We start from the raw sequence: 27,073 nt of genomic DNA on the forward strand, positions 1-27,073 counted from the left end.
TTCACCAAAAAATCATGAAAATGAAATGTAAATAATAAAAGTTATGTGATGAAATGTTTTATTAGACCACATTTTCTTTTTGCTTAACCATATTGTCATTTATAGGGTACTTTTTCACAGAAATGGAAGATCTAGAAAAAAAGGATCCTATGCTAAGTATGCATCCAATGTCCTGAATGTTGAGGGGTAGCTGTTTCTGGTCTCAAAGAAACCACTGCTGACCACTTTCTAAATTAACACTGATATACAAAATAAAGGAAGAATAATTTTCCAGTAACATATATTATGTTAAAAAATGTCTTAACAAACTACTTCTTTTAATCTAATACATTTTCACAAAATGCTCTATTTAAAAATACACAATAATTAACAATAATGGACAATAATCTCTTGATAAGGCTTCTGCTTATATATTCAGAAAGAAAGAAAAAAATGCCTTTTTTAAAGGTAAATTTAACTCCTACCTAAATGAGTCCCAATAAAATAACCATTTGTCTTTCCCTAGGTACATATTTCAATGCATGTTCCTACAGATCTAAATGACTGCAATTCTACTGATACCAGTAGTATACTATGCACCACTGACTCACCCTCTAGGAGGTGTAAACCATAAGAGGGGGCATGCGTGCATGCACACGTGCACACACACACACACACGTGCGTGTGTGCACATATGTAATTACTGGATTATTTTTTATAGTTTATGTTTGCTTTTATAATAATGCTTTATATAAATGACCTAGTAATTCAAGAGAAGTTATGATCAATTCTGTACGTAAAATTACTTTTAAAAACCTGGTTATTCACTATCAATGAAACTATTAGTGGTGATCCATAAATATCAATCACAGTCTCTTTAACTTGCTGATAAATTAATTAGTACTATGTGACTAATCAATAAAGACACTGTATCATCAAAATAGTTCTTTAAGCCTGTCAAAATTCAGAGTATGTAAATAATATATACTCAACCCCAACATTTTCACAAATAAAGTATTCTTTAAAAAATATGTAATCGCTAAATTTAATCTTATGATACAGTAGTTACAAGACAATGTATTATAAAATATTTAATAAATCTAGCTTATATATATTTTGTCAGTAATTATTTTCTACTTAATTATGAAGTTTAAAATAACTGAATATATTCCATAGACTACATGTGTGATACTTTGGCAAGTAATTTTAAGTGTTGAACCCAACTAGAAATTTAATCATATCTTTATCTCATCTACTACAATATTTATAAATCTAATAAACCACATAGTTTATAGAGAATGTGAAAATTTCCAATATTATTTTAAATATAATTTAAGTATTATTATAAGGGCCTTCTGAAATAAGACCATTCTGAAATAAATTAAATAGAAATGTGAACACTATAGGACTATACTAAAGTTTATTATATGTGCAGATACAAAACCTGTAAGACACATAAACAAGAGCTGTAAACCTTGTTTCCTTTCTGTTACCAGTCATTCAAATCTCAGTCATAAACACTGTTTAGCATATAAAGTAGTCTGCCAATAACTTCATTTCGTGCAGCAAAACACCGTTACCTTTATTTTCTCTGGTAACTAAAAACCAAAAATTTAAATAATTTCTTATCTGAAGTGTTTTCAGCTAATCTGTCACCTTCTTTTAGAATTGTAGAGTGCTTAAAGCAGCTCTTAAAATACTTAGAATAGCTTAGTGATAATCAAACTCTTCTAGAGACCAGCCTGCTAAGTGTCTCAGCACCCAATCTTGTCTACTTTATTCTGTAAACAGAAGGATCTTCTAAACCTGCTCTGTCCAATAGTACTAAAAATCAATATATATATAATATATATAATTATATATATATGTCATTTTAAATTTTGTAGGAGCCACATTAAAAAAACTAAAGAGGTGAAATTTTAATAATATATTTTATTTAACACAATATATCCAAAATATTATCATTTCAACATAAAAGCTAGCTCTTGAAATATTTTACATTTGGGTTTTTTTGTACTATTTTGTACTAATTTGATATGTATTTTACATTCACTGCACATCTCAATTTGAACTAGCCACATTTCAAGTGCCTACTCACCTCATGTGCCTATTAGCTACCACATTGGATCATGCAGTGTTGAACACAGAAATCTGTTCATTATATCTTCCTGTTGAAAAAACTTCCCACCATCTTTGTGTTAGTTTAAAACGGATTGGATTATAAGTTTCCCTGTGGTTTGACTCTGTCTACAGCTCCAACCACATCACAGGAAGCTACTTCCCTCTCACACTCACTCCCTTGATTAAGGCTTTGCCTTTCTACAGTCTATTCTCAACCCAGCAGGCAGTGATCTCCTCAGAACTTATATGAGATCACATTATCACTGGGCTTCGAGCGTCCAGTGGCTTTCCATTTCCCCTAGTCAAGCCATTGCCCTATTAACTGTCTACTAGGCATCCCATGCTTTTGCTCCCTACCCATTTCCCGTGACTCTGCTTTTCATCAGTTCTTTTTCCATCACGTACTCTGCTCCAGCCACACTGGCCTCCCTCAGAATCTTTCATGAAAGCATGCTCCTGCTACTGGGCCTTTAACACTTGCTCTTACTCGCCTATCTGTATGGTTTGCTCCCTCCCTGAGATCAGGTCTTTGTAACAATGTTATTGTATTAATGAAGCCTGATTCCCTTTTTAAAACTGCACCTCCTGCTACATCCTACCACAGTATTTTATATTTACCCTCCACACTTTTTCCTGTCTACAAAGAACCTAACACCTGACACATGATATGTTTAATTTTTAAGGCTATTTCCTCCTAAAATGTATGCTCTGTTAGGGCAGAGATTTTTGTCTCTTTTGTTTACTGAGGTGTATCTCCAGGGCTTGGACCAGCGCCAGGCATTATTTGGCCCTTCCTCGGTATTCGGTGAATGAATGAATGACTTGCTAAAGGTCTCCTTTAATTTCTATGAATCTACCATTATCATTCTTCTGCTTGAACCTTTTCTACTTTTGAAAATCTCTTTTCTCCATCCCACCCCATGACCCAATCATCTTGCTAACTCTTAGTCCTCTTTCAGGTCCCATTTCTTCCTGACTTTCTAGACTAGTTTAGTTTCTCTAAGCACCTTTGACTTCTCAACAATACCTGTTGGTTTGCAAACTAGCGCTGTGCATGGAAGGCAGGGGGAGACAGAGAAAGAGGCAGGCCACTCCAGATTGGTAGGTGGCAGGTTTCATAAACAAGGGAGATGACATATGAAGCTCGTTCTGGGCAGCTGAAAGACAAACAGCTCTCTGCACCTGCCCTCCAGAATCCTAAACGTTTATATAAAGGCCTTAAATGGGTTGAGTCACGTATACTTTCCAGATGGTCTCAACACCACCTTACTCTCTCAAGGCTCTGTCCTTGAAAACAGCTCCCACTGTGGGAATGGCAGGCAGATCATAGAGTCCAAGGACAGGAAAGGGGTTGAGGAGCCTCCAACTGCCCGGGTCCAGTTCAAGGGTTAACCAGCGGTGGTCACATGTTCTGTGTTACTTTTTCAGCAACACCTTGGCGATCACTTGTTCAATGGCTTTTAAGTTCCTCAAGGGCAGGCTGGTAACAGTGATTATCATAAAGTAGGTGTTCAATACATATTTTTTTTCACTGAATTGGACAGAGTGTTAGTACTCTGCTAATTAAGTTCCTGCAGAAGGTTATGCATTTCTACTCAGTGTATATTCTGATCATAGCATAATTCATCTTACTATAAATTTATAGGTTTTGTTTTTGTCTTTGGCTTGCTAAATTACTGTAACTTAGGGATGGAAACAGTGAATAAAGATTTTGAAAGTGATTCAATTGCAACTCAAAACTAATCTAATATCTCAAGGTGAGCTGGCTGCTAGGAAAAAAAAACAAAACCTTTCCAGTTGAAGTTATCTACATGATTTTGAATTTGAATATTTTGCCTACCACAAAAAATATAAATATGAATTAGATGTTGGTACTGCAACTCTCAACCTTATCTCTGATTTGAAATGTGTGTGTACACATCAAAATTTCCTTTAAAACTCTTAAAATGTTAAACTTATAAAACACATTTAGATTGTTAACATAATACCCTATTTTAATATTAAGGTTTAGTATAATATTTCATTTCAAAACATAGGATTATGCTGTTAAAAATGTTAGAAAGCCACTGTTCTAGGTAGTTACATACTCTTTATGTAGCACACATTAATGGTATACCACACATACCTCTCTCTTAGTTTGAGTCATATGAGATTATAACTGTCTTGTCACATTTATCACCTCAATTTCTTGGAACTGCCACAAGTCAGACACGGGCATATATCCATAATGCTTAGCGTATTTCAAGTATATATTTCATTTTTACATATGCTTAAAAATTTAATGAGTGAATGACTAAATAATTCACTAGTGTCTACTATGAAATTACTAGAACTCTAAATGTAATAATCATTCTACATATCTATTCAGTTAGTGATTTTAGATTTTGTTTGTATTTCTGTTACAATTTCTACAAAATAGAAATACAATTGTATTTCTATTTACAAACAAAATACAATTTTGTTTGTATTTCTGTTACAATTCTGTAATATGGGATATTAGTACCTACATCTTGAGAATGTTTAAATTGTTTTATTTTTCTTCTCTATTACTTCTTTATCTATTTATAGGGAGTGTAAACTTCATTTCCAAAAACAAACCACCCCACATAAGATAAGAATATTTTCCAATGTATGTCAATACCACACAAAATATGAAATTTAAAGATCATCTGATGCAGTGATTTCTAATTTGTTTCTTTTAGAAAAAGCTATTTGAACATAGATGTTCAGTTGAAACTTTCATTTTCTACAATGATTCTTTTTTTAAAGTACCTATTTATTTCTATATTAAGACATTTATGAGGGGTGCCTTGGTGGCTCAGTTGGTTAAGTGGCTGCATTCTGCCCAGGTCATGACTCAGGGTCCTGAGATCGAACCCTGCGTCAGGTTCCCTGCTTAGGGGGGAGTCTGCTTTTCCCTCTCTCTTTGTACTCTCTTTCATTCTCTCAAGTAAATAAATAAAATTAAAAAAAAAAAACACACTTATGATACATAAATGGATCATAACATGTATACTCTGTATGGACATTTATTTTAAAATATTTAGAAATTTGGATTACATCTACCTTTTCTTCCATTTTTCCTCTTCAAAAATAACTTCTCTAAAATGCCAACACATTGATGGGTAGATATATGTAATATATATATGATCACAAGAATTTATTATTGTTAATTTTACAACATTGAGATAATATCTATATAATATAGATTTTTGTTCTCAATTACTACTATATTATGAAAATATCTACAGGTCAATGGTTATGAGTTAATTCTTTATAATGTGCCTATAGTATTTCTATCAACAATCCCCCAGTTGAGGGAACCCCTTTCTAAACTGTCCTGCAGTAAACATCCTTGTGATAATGTTTATATTTCAGTTCCCAAGAGTGGGAACTCTGGATTAGGGTATGTTTATTTTCTTAACATATATTTCTGTGTTTCGTTCCTAAACATTTCTAAAAACTCACAACAATGTAAAAGAGCATCCTAAACTTGCACCCCACTAATCCCTTTAATAAATATAAATCATATTTTATTTTTTGAAAATATATGAAGTTAAATATCATTGTTACTTCCTGATTGCCAGTAATATTGCACATTTTTATTGGTCATTTGGTTACACTCGTTTATGCATTCTTTTATATCCTTGTTTGTTGTTCCTATTAATTTTAAGAGCTGTTTATTAGCAATATTAAAATTGTATTTATCACTTTTATTATACATATTTTTCTATCAATTTTATATTGATTTTATGCATAAAAAAGAAATAAAGGCAACAATCCCATTCATAATAGCATAGAGAATAATAAAATACATAGGAATAAATTCAACCAAGAAGTGAAAGATCTGTATAGTGAAAATTATAAACTTTGATGAAAGAAATTGAAGAAGACACAAATGAATATCCGATGTTTATGCTCATGCATCAGAAGAATTAATTGTTAAAATGTCCATACGACTCAAATCCATCTGTAGATTCAATGCAATCCCTATTAAAATTCCAATGACATTTTTCACAGAAGTAGGAAAAAAAAACCTAAAATGTGTATGGAACTACAAAAAAACCTGAATAGCCAAAGCAATTCTGAAAAAGAAAAAGCTGGAAGCATCACACTCCCTGATTTCAAACTATACTGAAAGCCATAGTCATGAAAGCAGTAGGGTACTGGCATATGAATAGACAGACACACAGACCAATGGCACATATCAGAGAGACCAGAAATAAACTCTTCCATATATGGTCAACTAATATTCGACAAGGGAGCCAAGAATGTGCATTAAGGAAAGGATAGTCTTTTCCATAAATGTTACTGGGAAAACTAGAGAGCCATAAGCAGAAGAATGAAACTGGATCCCTATCTTGCACCACTCAGAAAAATTACTTGAAATAGATTAAAGACTTAAACATAAGACCTGAAACTATAAAACTTCTAGAAGAAATCATAGGGAAAAGCTACTTGACACTGGTTTTGACAAAGATTTTTTTGATACTACAATAAAAGCAGAAGCCACTGCTTTTTTGACAAAAGCAAATGTCAACAAGTAGGACTACATTAAACTTAAATGATTCTGCACAGCAAAAGAAACAATCAACAAAATGAAAAGGAAAGCCATGGAATGGGAGACCATATTTGCAAGCCATCTATCTGATAAGATGTTGATATTCAAAATTTATAAAAATCCAACTCAACAACAAAACAAGTAATTGGATAAAAAATGGGTATAGGAACTAAATAGACATTTTTCCAAAAAAGACATCCAAACGGCCAACAGACACATGAAAGGATGCTCAGCATCACTAATCCTCAGAAAAATGCACATCAAAACCATAATATTACCTCATATTTGTTAAAATGGCTACTATCAAAGAGACAGAAAATAAGTGTTGGCAAGGATGTGGACAAAAGGAAACTGTTCTGCATTGTTGATGGGAAGGTAACTTGTTTAAGCCACTACAGAAAATAGTATAGTTCCTCAAAAGATTAATGGAACTACCATATGACTCAGCAATCTCACTTCTGAGTATTTATCCAAAGGAAATGAAGGCAGGATATCAAAAAGATATCTGCACTCTTGTTTATTGCAGCATTATTCACAATAGCCAAGATACAGAAACATCCTAAGTACTTATCAACAGATGAATGGATAAAGAAGATTTATAATGATTCTGTTTTTTAGTTTCCATCCATAATACTATAACCTTATTATGTAAATCCGCCATTTCTTGTACTTATTGCATTCATCTCATTTGCTTGCCTTTGCCTTCTCCCTGCTCAAATCTACATCATAGCCACTGCCAGTTATATTTCTAAATGGTAGAGATGAGCGAGCTTCTGTCTATTGTCTAGTGTAAGAGTTGGCAAACTATTGCACTTTGGCCAAATCTGGCCCACCGCCTGGTTTTTGTACAGTTTGTGAGCTAAGAATAGCCTTTGGATTTTTAAATGATTACACAGGTACATGGTGACATTGATTTTGACTCTTGGTCTGCAAAGCCTAAAATGTATACTGTCTGGCCCTTTACAGAAAATGTTTGCTAACACCTGGTCTGTAGCACAAAGTCCAAACTCAGTTTAGCATTTAAATTGCTTCACAATTGAGCTCACACCTATTTTTTGAAACTTACCTCCCACTGCTGCATAAATTTTAGACTTCTTCCCATTCTCCACACATACCATACTATTTTTTAACAGCTTTAATGAGGTGTAATTGGCATGAAAAAACTGCACGTAAAGTATACAATTGGTTAAGTTTTGGCATATATGTACAACTATGAATATTTAACTCCAATCAAGATAGTGAATGTATCCATCAACCCCAAAAGTTTCCTTGTGTCCCTTTATTTTCATCTATTTGGATTTTTATATTTATTTTTAATTTTTCTTAAAGATTTTATTTTTAAGAAATCTCTATACCCAACATGGGACTCAAACTTACAACCTTGAGATCAAGAGTCAGATGCTCTACTGACTGAGTCAGCCAGGTGCCCCTGAATTTTTATATTTAAAGTACATTTCCAGGGCGCCTGGGTGGCTCAGTCAGTAGAGCATCTGCCTCTTGATTTCAGCTCGGGTCATGATCTCATCAGGGTAATGAGACTGAGCCCCATATCCGGCTTCTTGCTCAGCATGGAGCCTGATGAGAGTCTCTCTCTGCCCTTCCCTTCGTCCCTCTCTAAAAAAAAATTAAATTAAAAATAAAGTACATTTCCTGCAGGTAGAACATACCTGGGTCTTGCACTTTTTTTAAAAAAAATCCAATCTGACAACTTCTTTCTTTTAATTGGGATGTTTAGTCTATTTACATTTAATGTGGTTACTGAAATGGTTAGTTTTAAGTCTATCTTGCTGTTTTGTTCCCATTTGTCCCATCTGTTCTTTGCTCCATTTTCTTCCATTTCCTGCCCCCTTTTTTTTAAATAATTGCATCCTTTTTATGATCTTATTTAAATCTCCTTTGTTGATTTATTTGCTCATGAGCAGTCTCAGGTGAATACTCCTGGAGAACTTCTACAGCTCTCTGGAGTTCTCCATCAGAGAAGCCCTCTCCTCTTTCATACTGTTTTGTGATACCTCGCTGTCTGGGTCTACATGGACTCTTAGATCTATCTTCTCAATCCACAGAAGGAGTCTGCTGGCTTCTCTCAGGGTCCCTCCTCCCTACACCATGGCCTGGAAACTCTCTCAAGGCACTAAGTGGGAACAGTTGTAGGGCTCTCCTCCTTTATTTACCATCTAGCAGGGATCACTGTCTTTCATTATCTGATGTTTTGTCTTAAAATGATTTTTTTTTCATATATTTTGCATGTGTTTTCTAGGTTTTTTTTCAGGCAACAGATGTTACTATATCTTGGCTGCAAGTAAAAATCAGACTGTTTTAATCATCTTAAATTCTTATTTTTCTAATTGTCTTCATATTTCACTGTTATTTTTTAAATTTTATTTATTTGAGAGAGAGAGAGCACAAGATAGGGGGAGCAGCAGAGGGAGAGGGAGAAGCAGGCTTCCCGATGAGCAGGGAGCCGATGTGGGGCTCAATCCCAGGACCCTGGGATCATGACCTGAGCCAAAGGCAGATGCTTAACCGACTGAGCCACCCAGATGCCCCTATTTCACATTTCACTGTTTTATAACATCCTTCCCCTATCTAGGTTCACCTGTTTAGTTTCTCAAAGACATACTTTAAAAACGTACTTCAAAGTACAGGGCAATACAACTGCCACCTACCAGAATGCCTAAAGTGAAAAAGACACACAATACGAAGTGTTGGTGAGGATATACATCAATATGAGCTCTCATACATTGCTGGAGAAGTTTTAATTGGTCCTACCACTTTGTGGAACTGTTTGACAGTATTTACTATAGATAAACACAGACATATCTTCTGACATAACAATTCTACTCCTAAGTATATACCCAACAGAATAGCACAAAGTGAAAGTAGCTTCTATCCCTGCAGACACTCATAAAATTCCATTGCTAAATGAGCTATCACTTTTCTATTCGATTTTAATTTTTGTAATTTTGTTGACATGTTGATCTTTCTCACCTGAAGTATTTTCTACTCCTTTCACCCCCTACTTTGTCCTTGTTAGTGTAGACTTTCTTTATTCCCTTACTTATTTTGGTGAAGTATCCTGAGGGAATGGAAGTAAGCTGATATGTTCAAAAAACTATGCTTAACAAAAAAGTTTACATTTTATTAAATTTCTTATTATATAATTGGAATACATTTTGTTGAAAATAATCAAATTACAATCAAGCTATTATTTATTAAATATTTGTTTTCATGTTTCCATGTACCTACTGATAAAAGTAGCAAGAGTGCTACTACAAATACAGTGTAATTTGATGATTGTAATCTATAAAATGTAAAATATATAAGTATTCTCATAAAATTATATAATAAATAATCCAAGTTAAACATAGTTTTCTACTTCAAAAATATGTTTATAATTTGAGCAACTTTATTATTATTTATTTGTACTCTATTTTTTTAAGTAGACTCCACACCCAACATGGAGCTTGAACTCATGACCTTGAGATCAAGAGTTGGATGCTCTGCTGCTCCTAATTTGAGAAACTTTAAATGTTTGCTTAAAATAATAAGAAGAGGGGCACCTGTGTGGTTCAGCAGCTGCCTTCGGCTCAGGTCATGATCCTAGTGTCCTGGGATCAAGCCCGCATTGAAACCTGCATTGAACCCCACATTGAGCCCACATTTAGCCCCATGTCCAGCCCGCATCCAGCCCCATATCCATCCCTGCATTGCATCGTGCTCCCTGGTCAACAGGGAGTCTGCTTCTCTCTCCCCCTGCTCTTGAGCTCTCGCTTGCTCTCTCTCTCCCCCAAATAAAAATAAAATCTTTAAAAAATAAAATAACAGTATTAAGAATTGTGATACATATTATAAGGTCAAAATAATTTTTACAAAAAGCGTATTCAGTATCAGTATAGTTACTGAATTACCACTAATGTTAATGAAGTACATACCTTCCAATGCAATTTCCTTTATAAATGTTTGAAAATTCATTGTCTTTAGAAAATTGAAGTCTCTGGGTATTACCGAAATATGGTTTGAAAGTACTTTGGCACACACACACACATACACACAATGTCTCTGCTAAAACAAAGGACCTGTTATATACATACTTTATTTTAAAAAATGGAATGGTTAGGCATACATTGCTAGCAATGTTTTGGGGGTTTATCTGTATTATCAGAGAACTCTAAGACAAAGGACCACAAGGAATCCTAGTTGGCATATCATGCAGTTCTTACCATTTGATGAAATACTGAATTGCATCTTATGTGACAGAAACTGATATTAATAAAATTGACTGCTTTCCCTCATCGGTGTTCAATAGTCAATAAGTTTAGATAAAACTGAATGACTTACCAGTAAAATATGTGATCTGCATCATTTCTCAAAACATTAAAATTCATGAATTTAAGAAATTGGGATAGGTAATATCATCACTGCTTTCTCAGATGCTGTTCTGCAATCACGAAAATTAAGTTTTGCTGCCATGTATGCAGAGAAGGCAGGGAATATTAGGGAATTAAAACATAAAAAGAAAAGAAAAACCTAAATGTAAGGGTAAATAACCATGAATATTTTGTTTCTTCAGAATAATCTATTACTAACAACCCAAGGAAAATTGCAAGATCAAATGTAAGTCTATTAAACTTGTATGCTGTGCTTCAAAATATTCAACCTAACTTTCCTTGCAGGAGACTACTATAAGTCCTGATAAGACAATGTATGTAAAATTGTCCTGTTACTAATCCTGATTTCTTCAATCAAAGAAATGTTTATTTTTTTATTTTTTTTTAAAGATTTTATTTATTTATTCATGAGAGACAGAGAGACAGAGACAGAGAGAGAGAAGCAGAGGGAGAAGCAGGCTCCCAAGGAGCTGGGAGCCCAATGCGGGACTCGATCCCAGGACCCTGGGATCATGACCTGAGCCGAAGGCAGACGCTTAACCATCTGAGCCACCCAGGCGCCCCAAAGAAATGTTTAAAGTGGACTTTCTTTTGAATAAACAAATAGAAAAACCATCTTAGCACACCACACCCAGCAGATATTTAAGGACTCTGAAAAGTAAGCAGAAGCAGGTATATTGGAGAAGATCAAAATATGCAGTACTACTGATTTGGTGATGAGTTGACCATCCTTCTCTCCCTTCCCTCCCTCCTGCCTCCCCCAACACTTGGAACCTGGACTGAATGGACCGAACACCTAGAAGTGGACACCAGATCACAGACAGAGCTCTAGGACGAGCCTGCTCATCTTCATTTTGGGAGTGAGAAACAGAACTCATAATGCTCAGGAGAGAATGTGAAAATCCCTTCCTCCTTTGCTTCTCTTTCTTTTCTCCCTTCTCTCTTGCCTGTCCCTCAAGGAATCATGTGGTAATGGTGGGGCTGGTAGTGGCCAGTAATGAAAGCACACAGGAGCCAGAATTCTTAAGAAGGGAAAACTTCTCCTCCATTCACTCAAGCTGCGGTTCCCACCAACTGCATTCTTCTCGCTGTCCTTGCCTCACTTGGCCCTGGATGCATACCCAGTTGATGAAGTGCACAGCAGAGTGGAGTAAATAAAGATTCAGCCAGCATTCCAGCCAAGAGACCTTAGAGAGGAGCCATGGTGAACCAGAGAGTACTGGCAAGAACATGGAGAGAGAGGAGCTTGAGAAATCAATCCCATAGGCTTGTTTATGAACTCCCAGGTTTACTTCCAAACTGCATATACATGGATTTCATTCATTTAACATACCAAAGACTTTGAGGACTGAACCAAAAGACCACTACTTGGGATCGGACTAATAGTGAGATTTTGAGCTTTTGGTTAGGTAAAGAAGAACCTAGAAACTAAATACTATTTTTTTTTTTTTTTTACTATGTGACATAGTAACTTATAAAATAGAGATATATACAGAAATCCACATAAATTGCCATTAACAAGCATAAAGTGGATATGTTAGATCTTAGTTTTATCTTCCACCATTTATCTCATTCATAGACTTATAATTTATATGTTAAAGATGATGTGAAAAAAGCACATTCCTTCAAGAGGTGGATAATTGTCAAGGAAAGGGCATTACTTGGAAAGTGAAGTCAGAAATACTTTAGTAGTCTGAGGTTTGTGACATGCAAATTTAAAATTCTAAAGATGTTTCTAGTGTGACAGTAAGGTAGTGGAGGTATAGAAACCAAAAGGTTTATATCAGCAGTTTTTATGATTAGACACCATTTTTATTTTTATTACCACTTATCATTTTGAAAGCAATCTGGTAATAATACTGGCACAATATTAAAAGTTAACCATTTTTCCCCTATAAATAACAGATCATCTTTTCAGTGTTCTAACATTCATCTTCTAATGTGATTTTTAATTAATTTGTTACCCTCAGGTATATTTTAGTCTTAAACTTAAGCCTTCATTATTAATACTACTTCATTCATATTTAGCACTACTTTTGAAAAATGTATTTATTGCATCTATCACCATATTTTCAGATACTTTGAAATGAGATGCCATTTAACTTTTTTTCCCCTAATCAGAGATTCTTATTCTTATTTCACTATTTTTTCTAGACACCTGACTGTAATGACAGTTTCTAACTTTCTCTTCAATAATCCTTTCTTATATACTCCTTAAGCCAGCCTAAATTTACTTTAATAAGAAAAACCATCCCAAAGAGAAAACACCCAGTGATTAACTGTAAGATATAGTAGTAATAATAGCTACAACAGAATCCTTTATAGCTATTGAGCATTCAGAATGAGCTGGATATTTGTGCAAAATACTTCATATACAATTTTTTAGTTATTCTTTTAAAAACCAAAGGATAATAAAGAATGTGGCCTTTGGAACTAGACTGCTTGGCTCTGAGTTCTGTTCCTGTATTTTACCAATTCTGTCATTCCAGGCATTTATCTGTTATTTTTCCATGCATTATTTTCCTTCTCTGGAAAATGGGGATAAATGATAGCATCAAACTCAGAGAATGTTGTGAGAATTTAATGAATCACTATGTGTAAAGTGATCAGAAGGGTGTCTAGCCTATTATTACTTAGAGGAGGAAACTGAAGTTAAGTGATATTAAGTAATGTGCTATGGCAGATTGTGTTTTTCCAAAAACGGCCTGAACAATATCTCCCACTCTCTGCCCTTCTGACAATGTCTCATGGACACTCTTTCCATAAGGAGTTCAGGTCCATGTTCCCCATCTCCTGAATCTGGGTGTGCTTATGACTACAGAGATCTGTATGACTTCCTAGGCTAGGTCATAAAAGGTTAGAGAGCTGGTCCTTTGGAATGCTTATGTTTAGAAACTAGCCACCTTGCCAGGAGGAAGGCTAAGCAGCCATGGAGAGGCCCAGGTGGAGAACTGAGGCCCTTGGCCCAGGCGCTGGCTGAGCTCCCAGCTGACAATCAGCACCCTCTTGTCAGCCAGGTGAGTGAGCTATCTGGAAGGTAGATTCTCCAGGCCCCTGTATTGCCACCTCAGCTGATGCTGCATGAGGTAGAGATGAGCTGTCTTTGCTGAACTTTGTCAAAATTCCACATTTATAAGCAAAATAAATGATAGTTGTATTTTAAGGCATTAAATTTTGGGGGTGTTTTCTTATGAAACACCGAGTAACTGGAAGACTTGCTTAAGGTCATATGGTAGGAGAGCCAAATTTAAGACCCAAATCCTTTCTAATCTGTAATCTGAGTTCTCATCATAGAGTATACTGGTTACTCATTATATCTGGAACACACCTATTCTGTAATCCAGAGCAGTGAAGGAGTGAACCACAGCTTTTAAAGGATAACTGGTGATGGCGTTTGGATTATAAATAAATGTTGTAATAAAAAATACTCTTCTGTAGGATTTAATTGACAGATACAGTTCTAACTAATGGTTTTATGTCTTCTTAGACACATCTTTTTCCTAAGAAGCAAAACAAGTATATATTTATTCAGGCCATTAGAAATAAAAGTGTATTTCACAACTTTTATTTCATAAAAAAATGCTTTTGTGACAGCCTCATTTTATGGAAAAAAATAAGCAAGACATTTTATCTTTCAACCTAGAATTAAAGAATGGCATCATAAAATGGCTTGCATGCATGCATGATTTGAACATTGTGAGCAAACTCACTCATCACTGCTCTAAGTCTCAAGTACTCTTGACACTTCAGTAAAGTTTGACAACCATATCTTCTGCTGGTTTAGCAACAAACTTATAATCCATTCTTCAATCTGACAATTGTGAATGTCCCGCTGTCATGTATTTGTGGCATTTCTGTAGCTGAATAGTGCAGAAAACTACGTAAAAAATTACTGAATTATACACTATAAAATTTTTACTAACAAGAAAAGCACACATTTTCTTTTTATGGAGTTACCAAGCATATTGATAATTGATATAATAATCACAATTTATTGTCCACAACAAATTGGTATTTTACAAACATTATTTAAGTCTTACAAAAATCCAACGATGTAGGTATTAACATTTTCATTTTACAAATAAGGAGATGAAGGCTTTAACAGTTGCTCAAGGTTATATGAGCAAGCCAGGATTTCAAACAAGGTCTCTGATTCTTTTGCCTAAAAATTTTTGGGACAATACCTTGTCATTATGTGAATATATGTGTATATACACAAACACGCACACACACACACATATGTATATATAAATATGTTAGATATATGAAGATATTCCTGGCAATACTTACACATATTTTCTCTTCCTAAGTAACCTACCATTGCAATTATCATCTGCATTCCACATTTTGGCACCTGTTATTTATTTCATTTAAGAACTGCATTGTAAATTACTTAAAGGTAAGGTTTTTATATATGCTATTGTACTGGGACAATATTGCAGACATAGCAGAAGCTATGTGACTTTGACTTATTGGTCAAAATTATTTGAGATAGTATAGAATAATGCTTGGCAGAGTAGATATTCAAAATGTTCACCATTTTCTTTTCTTAAAAACTATAAAGAAAAAATACAATATTATTTAAAATTTTAAGCTTTTTCATTGAATCCATCTTTTCCATTGTAAATATTCAGATAATATCTGTTCCTATTTTCTGTAGATGCTCAAAATGATTATTCATATCATTAGTTGAAATGGGAATGGGTGTTTGCAATGCATTTACACCATAAGTAGCCCTCTATAGTAAACCCCTAGTGCTTGAATTTCATACTTATACTTTGAGTTTTACTTTGTATTCAGTATCACAATTAATGTTTGTATGTTGAATAATAACTAATGATGTTACTAAGTAGTAGTTGCTTTATCACATTTCTATTACCATAAGACTTATTTATTTTATTTTATTTTATTTTTATTTTTTTTAAGATTTTATTTATTCATTTGACAGAGCGAGAATGAGAAAGAGAGAGAGCACATGAGAAGGGGGAGGGTCAGAGGGAGGAGCAGACTCCCTGCTGAGCAGGGAGCCCGATGCGGGACTCGATTCCGGGACTCCAGGATCATGACCTGAGACGAAGGCAGTCGCTTAACCAACTGAGCCACCCAGGCGCCCCAGACTTATTTATTTTAGAGAGAGAGCATGGTGGGACGGTGCAGAGGAAGAGGGGGAGAGAGAATCTTAAGTAGACCCCACACTGAGCACAGAGCCCAACGCAGGGCTCAATCTCACAACTGTGAGATCATAACCATGAGATTACGACCTGAGCCAAAACCAAGAGTCAGATGCTTAACCAACTGCCTGACCCAGGCATCCCTCTGTTACCATTTTAAAACAGGTTTGAAACCTTGGTTTACATTTCACTGGAATGTTCTGTAAATACCAATGAAGTAAACTGGAACAGCATCAATCCAGTACGGGTAGAGCACCTATACTGATCCATCCTGGGTTAGGTATAACAGATTCTCATGGATCACAAAGGCACATTCAAGGATGCTGCATGCAGCAACAGCAGACCCTCAAGATTCAGAACCTCTGATTCATTGCTTACAACAGCTGTATATGGCTGTGTAATCAGCAGAGACTATGATGTGCAGGTTGTACAGATGTGATGTTTCTGACCAAAATATGGTCTCTTAATTTGGTTCATATCTAGTTCCTACAGGTAGAGCCATTCCATATATTGGTGCCATTGGCCTGAGCCTGAATTTCCCAATGACTGTTTTACACCCAGGCAGATCATCTGTAAGCTGGTGCTTGGATAATCCAATTTTTCACAACAAACAGGAGCGTTTCTGAAAAACCAGTTATACCATTTCATGAACTTTTATTTTTTATTTTTTTCATTGTATTTTATTTTTTAAAAAAAATTATTTTATTTTATTATGTTTTGTTAGTCACCATACAATACATCATTAGTTTTTGATGTAGTGATCCACGCTTCATTGTTTTCGTATAACACCCAGTGTTCCATGCAGTACGTGCCCTCCTTAATACCCATCACTGGGCTAACCCATCACCCCCCAAAACCCTCATTTGTTTCCTGGAGCCCACAGTCTCTCACGGTTCATCTCTCCCTCCGATTTCCTCCCCTTCATTTTCCCTTCCTTCCCCTAATGTCCTCCCTGCTATTCCTTATGTTCCACAAAGAAGTGAAACCATATGATAATTGACTTTCTCTGCTTGACTTACTTCACTTAGCATAATCTCCTCCAGTCCCACCCACGTTGATGTAAAAGTTGGATATTCATCCTTTCTGACGGCTGAGTAATATTCCATTGTATATATGGACCACATCTTCTTTATCCATTCATCTGTTGAAGGGCATCTCGGCTCTTTCCACAGTTTGGCTATTGCGGACATTGCTGCTATGAACATTGGGGTGCACATGGCCCTTCTTTACACTACATCTGTGTCTTTGGGGTAAATACCCAGTAGTGCAATCGCTGGGTCATAGGGTAGCTCTATTTTTAACATCTTGGGGAAACTCCACACTGTTTTTCAAAGTGGCTGTACCAACTTGCATTCCCACCAACAGTGTAAGAGGGTTCCCCTTTCTCCACAACCTCTCCAACAGTTGTTGTTTCCTGTCTTGTCAATTTTTGCCATTCTAACTGGTGTAAGGTGGTATCTCAATGTGGTTTTGATTTGAATTTCCTTAATGGCTAATGATGATGAACACTTTTTGATGTGTCTATTAGCCATTTATATGTCTTCTTTTGAAAACTGTTCATGTCTTCTGCCCATTTTTTGACTTGATTATTTGTTTTTTTGGGTGTTGAGTTTGAGAAGTTCTTTATAGATCTTGGAAATCAGCCATTTGTCTGTAGTGTCATTTGCAAATATCTTCTCCCATTCTGTGGGTTGCCTCTTTGTTTTGTTGACTGTTTCCTTTGCTGTGCAGAAGCTTTTTATCTTGATGAAGTCCCAAAAGTTCATTTTTGCTTTTGTTTCACTAGCCTTTGGAGATGTATCTTGAAATAAGTTGCTGTGGCCGATATCAGGTTACTGCCTATGTTGTCCTCTAGGATTTTGATGGATTCCTGTCTCACATTGAGGTCTTTCATCCATTTTGAGTTTTTCTTTATGTATGGTGTTAGAGAATGGTCAAGTTTCATTCTTCTGTATATAGCTGTCCAATTTTCCCAGCACCATTTATTGAAGACACTGTCTTTTTCCCATTGCATATATTTTCCTGCTTTGTTGAAGATTATTTGACCATAGAGTTGAGGGTCCATATCTGGGCTCTCTATTCTGTTCCACTGGTCTATATGTCCGTTTTTGTGCTAGTACCATGGTGTCTTGGTGATCACTGCTTTGTAATATAACTTGAAATCCGGCCAACATGATGCCCCCAGCTTTGTTTTTCTTTTTCAACATTTCCTTGGCGATTCGGGGTCTTTTCTGATTCCATACAAATTTTAGGATTGTTTGTTCCAGCACTTTGAAAAATGTCATGAGAACTTTGATCGGGATGGTGCTGAATGTATAGATTGCTCTGGGTAGCATAGACATTTTAACAATGTTTATACTTCCGATCCATGAGCATGGAAAGTTTTTCCATCTTTTTATGTCTTCTTCAATTTCTTTCATGAGTGTTCTGTAGTTCCTAGAGTATAGACCCTTTACCTCTTTGGTTAGGTTTATTCCGAGGTATCTTATAGTTTTTGGTGCTATTGTAAATGGAATCAATTCTCTAATTTCTCTTTCTACAGTTGCATTGTTACTGTATAAGAAAGTAACTGATTTCTGTGCATTGATTTTGTATCCTGCCACATTACTGAATTGCTGTATGAGTTCTAGTAATTTGGGGGTGGAGTCTTTTGGATTTTCCACATAAAGTATCATGTCATCTGCAAAGAGAGAGAGTTTGACTTCTTCTTTGCCAATTTCAATATCTTTTATTTCTTTTTGTTGTCTGATTGCTGTTGCCAGGACTTCTAGTATCATGTTGAACAATGGTAGCGAGAGTGGGCATCCTTAATGTGTATCTGATCTTAAGGGAAAGGCTCTCATCTTCTCCCCATTGAGTATGATATTTGCTGTGGGTTTTTCATAGATGGATTTTATGAACTTGAGGAATGTTCCCTTTATCCCTATACTCTGAAGAGTTTTAATCAGGAAAGGATGCCGTATTTTGTCAAATGCTTTTTCTTCATCAATTGAGAGGGCCATATGGTTCTTCTCTCTCCTCTTATTAATGTGTTCTACCACATTGATTGATTTGCGAATGTTAAACCACCCTTGCATCCCGGGGATAAATCCCACTTGGTCGTGGTGGATGATCCTTTTAATGTATTGTTGGGTCCTATTAGCTAGGATTTTGTTGAGAATTTTGGAATCCATATTCATCAGGGATATTGGTCTGAAATTCTCCTCTTCGATGGGGTCTTTGCCTGGTTTGGGGATTAAAGTAATGCTGGCCTCATAGAATGAGTCTGGAAGCTTTCCTTTTGTTTCTATTTTTTGAAACAGCTTCAGAAGAATAGGTATAATTTCTTCTTTGAATGTTTGGTAGAATTCCCCAGGGAATCCATCAGGCCCTGGACTCTTGTTTTTTGGGAGGTTTTTTATCACTGCTTCAATCTCTTTACTGGTTATTGGCCTATTCAGGTTGTCAATTTCTTCCTGTTTCGTTCTTGGTAGTTTATAGGTTTCCAGGAAAGCATTCATTTCTTCCAGATTGCTAAATTTATTGGCATATAGTTGATAATAATTTCTAATAATTGTTTCTATTTCCTTGGTGTTAATAGTGATCTCTCCCCTTTCATTCATAATTTTCTTAATTTGGGCCCTTTCTCTTTTCTTTTAGATAAGTCTGGCCAGTGGTTTATTGATCTTATTAATTCTTTCAAAGAACCAGCTTCCAGTTTCATTGATCTGATCTGCTGTATTTCTGATTTCTAATTCATTGATCTCTGCCCTAATCTTAATTATTTCTCTTCTAATGTGTGCCTTAGGCATCGTTTGTTGCTTTTTCTCTGGTTCTTTAAGGTGTAAAGTTGGTTGGTGAATTCGGGATTTTTCTATTTTTTTGAGTGAGGCTTGAATGGCTATATATTTCCCCCTTAGGACTGCCTTTGCAATATCCTGTAGGTTTTGGACCAATGTGTTTTCATTCTCCCTGGTTTCCATGAATTGTTTAAATTCTTTTTTGATTTCCTGGTTGACCCAAACATTCTTGAGCAGAGTGGTCTTTAGCTTCCAAGTGTTTCAATTTCTTCCAAATTTTTTCTTGTGATTGAGTTCCAGTTTTAAAGCATTATGGTCTGAGAATATGCAGGGAATAATCTCAGTCTTTTGGTATCAGTTGAGACTTGATCTGTGACCCAGTATGTGGGTCTATTCTGGAGAAAGTTCTGTCTGTGCTCGAGAAGAATGAGTATTCTGTTGTTTTAGTGTGGAATGTTCTGTATACATCTATGAGGTCCATCTGGTCCAGTGTGTCATTCAAAGCTCTTGTTTCTTTGTTGATTTTATCCTTAGATGATGTGTCTATTGCTGAGAGTGGAGTATGGAGGTCTCCTACAATTAATATATTATTATCAATATGACTATTTTGGTTAACAGTTGGCTTATGTAGATGGCTGCTCCCATGTTGGGGGCATAGATATTTACAATTGTTAGATCTTCTTTGTTGGATAGATCCTTTAAGAATAATATAGTGTCCTTCTGGGTCTCAAACTACAGTCTTTAGCTTAAAATCTAATTTGCTGATATAAGAATTGCTACCTCAGCTTTCTTTTGAGTTCCGTTGGCATGGAAGATGGATCTCCATCCCTTCACTTGCAGTCTGGATGTATCTTTAGGTTCAAAATGAGTCTCTTGGAGACAGCATATGGATGGGTCCTGTCTTTTTATCTAATCTGCAACCCTGTGCCATTTTATGGGAACATTTAGGCCATTCACATTGAGAGTGATTATTGAAAGATATGAATATATTGTCATCATGTTGCCTGTGAAGACCTTGTTTCTATAGATTGCCTCTGTAAATTTCTGTTCTATATCACTTTTGGGATTTTTCTCCTTTTATAGCACCCCCCTTAATATTTCTTGCAGGGCCGGCTTAGTGGTCACATATTCTTTCAATTTCTGCCATTCTTGGAAGCTCTGCATCTCTCCATCCAATCTAAATGATAGCCTTGCTGGATAAAGTATTCTTGGCTGCATGTTCTTCTTGTTTTGTACCCTGAATATGTCTTGCCATCCCTTTCTGGCTTTCCAGGTCTCTGTGGATAAGTCTGACGTTATTCTGATATTCCTCCCTCTGTATGTAAGGAATCTCTTCCCCCTAACTGCCCTTAAGATGGTTTCCTTGGTTCTAAGATTTGTGAATTTTACTATTACATACCAGGGCATTGGCCTATTTTCCTTAATCTTGAGAGAGGTCCTCTCTGCCTCTAGGACATGAATGTTTGTTTCATTACCCAGATTAGGGAAGTTCTCAGCTACGATTTGCTCAAATACATCTTCTAGTCCTCTCTCTCTCTCTCCACCCCCTCAGGGATCCCAATAATTCTGACATTGGAACATTTCATGGTGTCACTTATTTCTCTGATTCTATTTTCATGGATTTTTAGTTGTTTTCCCCCCTGGCCTCCACTTTTCCAATCTTTTCTATCAATTGGTCTTCTAGATCACTAATCCATTCTTCTGCCTCACTTACCCTAGCTGTTAGATTATCTATATTAAATTGGATCTCACTGATAACATTTTTAAGTTCTGCCAGTTCAGCTTTCATTTCTGCCCTTAGAGACTCTACGTTGCCATTAATTGATTTCTCCATTCTAGCTATTATCTTCACAATTGCTACCCTGAATTCCATTTCCGACATCTTGGTTATATCTGTATCCACTTGTAAGTCTGTGGCAGAAGTCACAGTCTCTGAGTCTTTCCTATTTTGGGGGTTCCTCCTCCTAGTCATTCTGTTGAGGGGTGGTTGAGGGAATGTACGGAGTCCAAATTATTGACCACAACCCAAGCAAGATGCACGTGTTTTATAGGGACCTTAGGGTTATTGGCCTCTTGTTTTCCCAGCCTGTCTTCTGTGGGGAGGGACCTGCTGCACTGTTACTCAGGCAACCCTGTTTGGGCAGAGCTGCCCTGCCCCTTGTGGTGGGGGACGGGCTCATTGGAAACCAGTTTTGGGGGGCTTTTGTTCTCTGGTGGCTTTCCCTGGTGGCTTTCCACATCTCTTCTGAGAGTCAGAGAAGAAGAGATAATTTCCAACCCTCTGCCTCAGAGCAGAGAGATCACAATCTGTTCTTGAGTGAGCTCTCCAGGTCACACTATCTTCGTTTCTGTCTGTGCTGCTATAAACTGCAGCGTCCTGGGTTGTGTGCCCCTCAGCAGGGCTCCCAGTCCTCACCACCAGGTCGAAGCACGTCTCTGCCCTTTGTGCTTCTAAAACCACCAGCCACCACCAGTTCGGATGCGTGGCCCCGCAGCTCCAGGTTTCAGTCCTGGGGGCTGCCCTGAAGTCCTTTCCCCATCACTACTGGTCTGAGAGTCTGTGCCCAGTCCCCAGCGCGGGAGGCTATTGCTCACCAGCAGTGTAGGATCCCGATGGCTTGGCACCCTCCCCCTGCCATTTATCCTCCAATATCTGCCTGCAGAATCATGGCTCCCTGCTTCATACCTTGAAACCAACCACCTGTGATATTCTGTTTGTAGAGATCCAGATCTATCTTCTTACATCTCAGGCTGATTTCGTGGGTGTTCAGAGTGGTCTGGTAGATATCCAGTTTAATTCCGGAGACCAGTTGGAATAGGGTCCCCACTCCTCTGCCATCTTTTCCTCCTCCCCACATGAGTAATATTTTAAACACGGTAGAGTAATTCTTAGCAGACTTTCCCTTATGCAGCTCCAAACTCTCTAACTAATCTATTTTATACATTTGCATATCAGATTTCCTTAAATTGGGACATACTCTAGACACCTAGGTAATTGGTATTCAACCAAAAAAAAATCATTATCAACATAAACCAATTTGTCTCTCATGTCTGTTGCAAGTGCATATTACACGGGTCTCCATTAAAGCAGGTATTTGTTTTTACAGTGTTTTGATTCTAGGGCCACCTCAACACCAGTGTGTGAACACTTGTGAGGAGAAACTATCTTTGTGTTAAAAATCTCATTTTCTTACTACATTGGTTAGTATACATTAGGTGCTTAATAAATATTTGCTAAATGAATAACCAAAACAATTTGTGGTCTTTGATATTCTTTGACTTACAAAACCAGTTTTTAAATATGCAGCAAATATTACTAAATTATAAATATTCTGATACAGCTTTGAGGAGGCAGGAACACTTGCAAAAGATACCAGGAATTAACATAAAATTTTACTATGTCTGTTATCAAAGAAATATTATATTCAACATTGACAATTTAGAAAATTAATCCCAAATTGTAATACATGCTTTTACTTTGAAGCCTGCAATTTTAGAACTTTTGCTTCAAATTGCTGTATTGACAAATATATTCAGCTTCCATGTTTGACTGCATATTTTAATTTGAAAGCATGTGTAATTTTCCTTTTTTGCACCTTTACAAACAGGAACATTAATATAAAAATAACAGTGCTATTGCAAAAACCATTTAGCTGATACTGCATTTTCAAGTACAATCACCTTTGATTATTCTCAAGTGGAACAACTTTGGTAAATGCATAATTGACTGCAGTTACTATTCACTCAGCATATAATAGAGAAGTCATGGGTAGAGATTGTGTAAGATGCAGTGAAGAGGTAATGAGTACACACCTCAAGTTATATGAAAATATTAGACACTATATGATTAAATACCTCATGAATGGTAGGGATAATAAATGCCTAGAGTTTCAAGAAGAAACATGTTAATAAGGAGTGCAGTAGATAGAATCAGCCTAGAGATGTGGCATTTTAACTGGTCTTTTCTATGGAAAGGTAAAATGGGAAAAAGAATGAGAAAAAAAATGTGACGATGAAAATGAGTATCACAAGTTCCTAAACACAGAGAGGAAACCAGCTTGGATGAAATAAAGAGTTGACAGAGGAAAAGGAGATATAAAGTAATTAATGGGGGATGGTGATCAGGAGATTTATAAAATAGCTTAAAGAATTTCATATTTACATTAAAGAACACAGAAGTGTTTGAACAAAGAAACACAAGTTTAATTTAAACTGGAATCTGTTGACAGCATACCAAATCTATTAAAGAATTCTGAGGTAAGAAGGGAGGAGACCGAGTAGGAGACCAAGGAATTGATCCTGAGAAGAAATATTTAACATCAAGGCTGGGGGTGGTGAGAAGAGGAAAAAGTGCTATTATGAAAAAAAAATCATTTTTAAAATGATGTGGACAGAAAACAAGGTAGAAAAAAAGTACAGTTTTAAAAATACCTATTAAATATATTTAGTATACTTAATGATGTTAACCCTATCACTGTGGATAGGGTTTGGGCTTTTGACACAGAAATCTTATATGCAAATCCCACTGGTTGATGTCCATTGCCTTGGGTTTATTTAGGTTAATTATTTAACTCCTGCAATTCTGAATTTACTCATCTGTAAAATGGAGATGAGAACAGACCTTCCTGTGAGGATGAGGCACAATATAATGTATGTAATGTATTTAGGTGATGCCTAGCTATTATGAGCAATGGTGAATGCTAGATCTGTGTTTTAAGGTCAATCAGTCCATAAATATTCATACTGCCAAAAGAGAAACTCTCCTGTACCCTAAATAGTCAGGAAAATAGCTGTAATCATTAACCAAATATCCTAGTCGTGTATATTACAGATGAGTTTCCATTTTTCCAATAAATGGAATTTTAATCACATGGTGTACTACTATAACTATATTTCATAAGTATATTCTATCTTACATAATCAAAAAAGCACCTTAGGAATTAACAAACTTATGTTTAAGTTTTGCAATGTTTGATTTTATCCAAATATTCATACTCAATATTTTTAACTTTTATATTTCCTCATAGTAAATCAAATAAAATGAAAGCAAATTTTAAAAAAATGGATTAGGTTTGCTTTGTGGCAGAAAGGTAATTCAGGAGAAGGAAGTCTTTCTATATCTTCTAATTCAGCAGAATGAAAGTTTTTGTTTGAGACAAGTGAATTTTATTTTGTGGTAACCAATTAGTTGTTTGAAGTCTAAGATTTACAGTAGAGTTATATACATAAAATTGCCCAATTTTTACATGTACTTCTAAGAAAAATATAAGTCTGGTAGATAGCTCTATAATATATCCAACAAACATTTTTTCCTTTTTCCTCTTACTCTTTAGGAAGATCATATCTTCTAAACTATTCTAATCAACTCATCTTAAAGATTAGTAGGGAAAACTGGATCTGTTGTGATTGAATCCACTTAAAACCTATGCTAGTGGGAATCCACTCAACAAACATATATTGTGTGCTAGTTTATTCAATCAATTCTGCTAAGTGCATAAAAATTCTTTGATTATAAAATCTTTTTTTCATTTCTTCACAATTCCTCTTATGAGATTTGAGTGTCTTGTTCTTTTCCTCATGATGATGGAGAATAATTTATCATAGGAATCCAGGAACTCTTTCTCCACATTAAATTCTCAAGAATACAGGCCTTCCTTTATCAACTTTAGATATAATGTAACATTTAGAGGCAGAGACCCTAGTGCCATACTGGATTAAAATCTTGACCCATCCACTTATTAACTATGTGACCTTAGGAATGTTAGTTAATTTCTCTGTGTCTCATTTTATCATCTATGAAATAGTTGTAAAAACAGCATTTATCTTATAAGGGTAGCTTGATAATTAATTGAGTTAATATTTCTGAAGTACTTCTGAATATCTCGCATATAGTAAGTCCTGTGTAATGATTCCCTTATACGTGATTTTATCTAACCATGTAAAGGATCTTTTTATTTTGGGAGCTTAACATATGAGAAATGAATTGCTATTGGGGCATCTGGGTGGTTCAATCGGTTGAGTCCGACTCTTGATTTTGGCTCAGGTCATGATCTCATGGTTAGTGGAATTGCTCCTCTTGTTGGTCTCCATGTTTGGCGGGGAGTCTGCTTGAAGATTCTCTCCCTCTGCCCCTCCCCCAGCTTGTATACTCTCTCTCCCTCAAATAAATAAATAAGTTCTTAAAAAAATAAGTGAATTGCTATTTGGAAAATGGATAGTTATTCAATACATAAGGCAAATATTTTAGAATTTCATCTTTTCTTAAACACAAGAGTAGTGTCTTTCATATGAATAAAATTTACTCTTTTCAAAGTTCTAGACTGGTTCCGAGGTTTAAAATAGTCTATAATTTGATGAAAAAAATTACTGAAAGCACACAATTATATAGCTTTTATCATACATCTCTCACACATCATTTTTCTTTTTTTTAAGTTTCTTTTTTTTTTAGATTTTATTTGAGACAGAGAGCAGAGTGAGAGAGAGAGAGCACATGAGTGGGGGAGGAAGGGTGGGGGAGGGGGGCAGAGGGAGAGGGAGCAGCAGGCTCCCCACTGAGCTAGATCCCAAACCCCATGATCAGGACCTAAGCCGAAGGCAGATGCTTAACCGACTCAGCCACCCAGGTGCCTTTTACCCATCATTTTTCAAAGCAAAAAACTAATATAATAGGGATGATGAAATATTTAAGCTATTAGTGACTATAAGATAAAATCTCTGTTTTACAAAGGAGCAGAATTTTAGAAAGATACAGCTCATTCCTCAGAATTTCACCTTGGGACAGTAATAGGGCTGGACTTAGAACTCAAGCCTTCTGACTCCCTGGATTTCCTGGTGGAAAGATTTCCTCAACACTACAATCATGCCTCAGATCTCTACACCTTAAATATTTCATTAGCTTTCTCTTATCTCTTTCCTTCTCCTTGAAGTATCGTAATCTGAGCCACCTGTAGTATTTTTGGAGTAGAGACACTAGTTTGCTCTTATGCTGGCCTCCTAACTTTGCCTTCAGCCAGCAAGTCACTACATCATTCCTGTGGCTCTAACTCCCAAATGGATGCTATATCTATCCCTTTA

The 27,073-nt window shown here is 35.9% G+C and overlaps 1 protein-coding gene across 9 annotated transcripts in view; it reads right to left on the bottom strand.

Moving 5' to 3' along the window:
* The window catches only part of EPHA6 (EPH receptor A6), an 828,987-nt gene that overhangs the window by 461,602 nt on the left and 340,312 nt on the right, over positions 1-27,073 (bottom strand). The window lies entirely within an intron of this gene.

This window comes from Zalophus californianus, chromosome 1 (assembly GCF_009762305.2).
Source record: "Zalophus californianus isolate mZalCal1 chromosome 1, mZalCal1.pri.v2, whole genome shotgun sequence".
Classification (NCBI taxonomy): Eukaryota; Metazoa; Chordata; class Mammalia; order Carnivora; family Otariidae; genus Zalophus; species Zalophus californianus.